Source organism: Pempheris klunzingeri, chromosome 7 (genome assembly GCF_042242105.1).
Source record: "Pempheris klunzingeri isolate RE-2024b chromosome 7, fPemKlu1.hap1, whole genome shotgun sequence".
Lineage (NCBI taxonomy): Eukaryota > Metazoa > Chordata > Actinopteri > Acropomatiformes > Pempheridae > Pempheris > Pempheris klunzingeri.
The window spans coordinates 25,206,960-25,209,586 of NC_092018.1; positions in this window are offsets into that span (position 1 = coordinate 25,206,960).

The following is a 2,627-nucleotide window of genomic DNA, read 5'->3' on the forward strand; positions in this document are numbered from 1 at the left end:
TCTGATAATTCTGATCCAAAAGTATCTGGAATTGAAACTACAATTTGATGACATTATCAATTTTAATGGTAAAGTCGATTTCAGTACAATATTATTCTAAATTTTATAATATATTTTTATTTACTCAGCTTTCTTATTTATTCAGTTTAAAAGTAATGTAAGTAAATACGTTCAAATCTAAACTTCTAATTAAGAAATAGGGTTTTAAACCGTGTATTTTAAATATAGCCACAAATGTTAAAATGTTAGAAACAGTGATTATTTTATAAATAATATTATAACCAAATAATACTCTACTTTCCATTAAAAAAAAACACTACTTCATGCAAAGAGAAAAGCTTATCAGTATTTCCAAAATGAATGTATTCCTTGAGTAAATTCTTTGACTGCTTCAGTACAATGGGCGAGGGAACTTTTTCATTTAAGCATGGCCATGTAATCTCTGGACCCTTTGTTTTCCTTCGGCTCTCAAATGTTCCTCGCCACCTCGAGAGCTGGCTAATGGATGCAGATGGAGGAAGTGTTTGACATTATGGACACAGCAGTGCTTGTTTTAGAGGAGCTGGTCATGTGGGCTGCCCTAGCAGGCCACACAGTACCCCCTTAATGTGACCCAGACCCCCCAACCAACTCCAGGGGGTTTCAGGAACTGTCCGCTCTGGGGGAACTGAGTGTCAGTTTAGCCCCCCAGTGAACACAAGTCAACATGCCTTAATCCCCCCATCACCTAAAGTTACACTTTGGAGTCTGCAATTAGCCAGCCGGTTAAATCTCCCTCACGCCCTACTGGGCTTGCTCTTTTCCAACCCCAACATGGAGCAGCGACCTGAGTCAGTGGCCAGGGCGCAGAACTCCACGCTGGGACCCAGAGCTGCTGCTTGTGCTGCTGGTTTCCATGGCACAGCGCCGGCCCGGCCACATGGTCCCTCATCTTTCACTGTCACCGTGCTGGAGAGGAAGAGATCAAAACAAACATGTGGCGGCAGGGAGAGCCTGACATGATGAATCGCTGTAATCAGTATCAGACAACCCAGCGCTCGCTCTGATTGGTGGAGGCTGCTTTCGACAGATTCTCTGAGTAACTGAGTGACAAGACACACACAGCAAGATCTGCGACCTGAAGCACAGCCAAAGGCCTGAGGTATGACCACCGCCGAAGGTCACACTGAACTATGCTGAATGCAAACATTTTGTGAGGTGGGGAAATATTTGCAACATGGAGGCTGGGTGCTTGGTGGGCGCCATGTCCATTATCAACTGGACTAGAGCCATGCCAACAGGAATGATGGGGGCGTAAATTCCAGTCCTTGGTATCGACTCCATTATGCACATTGTTTACCTCCTGTGTGACTTCCTGCGTCTTCATCTTGGAAGAGGAGCAGGAAGGCCCGATAGTCCCCCCTCAACCCAAATCTCCTGTACACCCAAACAAAAAGCCACATTGTAGCTCATTTTCCTGTCTCCTCCACTGCACATTTCCAGCCGGGGGTGTGGCATTGGCATTCCTCAAGGTCAAATCTCTGCACGCCTCTGATCCCCTAATTTCACTGTCTGGGGTTGGTGTGGGGGCGGCTCTAATGGACATGTTACCCACTTCCTGCTGCTGATAAGAGGCGATCCTGAGTCTGCTGTCACAGAAGGAATTACCACGTTAAAACCCCACTAAACACCTTTAGCGTTTCAAATTGGAGACCTACTGGAGGACTCATCATCTTACCGACCCCAGAGGTTGGGGCCTTTCTTCAGATGGGCCAAAGTGACAGAGTTAAAGAGCAAACAAAAACGAGGAGGAGGAAGAGAGGAGGAAAAAGGAGCAGCCTCTGAATGGTGCATTTACTGACCAGTGTGACTTTGAAGGAACTATTCACTCAGCTGACTATTTGGAAGAAAAGGAGCAGACCCTGACCACCCTACTGGCTTCCTCATTATCTCCTCTAACACACTTATTAATTTCATCTCGAGAGGGAAAATTGTTAATGGGATATGCACTCATGCATTCAAACACACACACACTAATACACTCATACACAGTGGTTCAAGTTCACGAAAGCAGACGCTGGTGAAGAATGAACAAGTTAGGGTGGCTGAGGAGGGACAGATGGAGCAAAGGCTGTGGGGACCAAGAGATGGAAGAAGTTGGGGGGGTGTGGGGCATGAGGTGGTGGTGGAGGAGGTCTCAGCCTCGAGCCCCCTCTGCCAGAAACAACAAGCAGGCCTTCTCGTATTCAAATAAATACCAAGCCAGTGGGGAGCATGGAGGGGCTGTAGATAAGGAGGAGGTAAGGGGCGAGAGCCAAACTGGAGGATGGTTTCTCTGCTACACTCAAGCTTATTTAGTATCACGGGCCAGGCCGAGAAGAGCAAAGCAGGCAGGGACACATTTCTAATGAGCGTAGACTCTGGCCTAGCATTTAATACCGGGCTCAAGATGTATTAGAGAGACAAAGGGCGAAGATCCTGCTCGGGAGGGGAAGAAAGGCCTTAATTAATTTGGGGAGATCACGGAGGCCCAGGGCCCACATCATCGGTTCTTTGTGGCAGGAATGCCAGCTATTTACCGGCGCTCCAATAGGGCTGCGGGGAGAGGCGAGGTGATGACGACTGGGGCCGCCGCGCAACAGATAGGG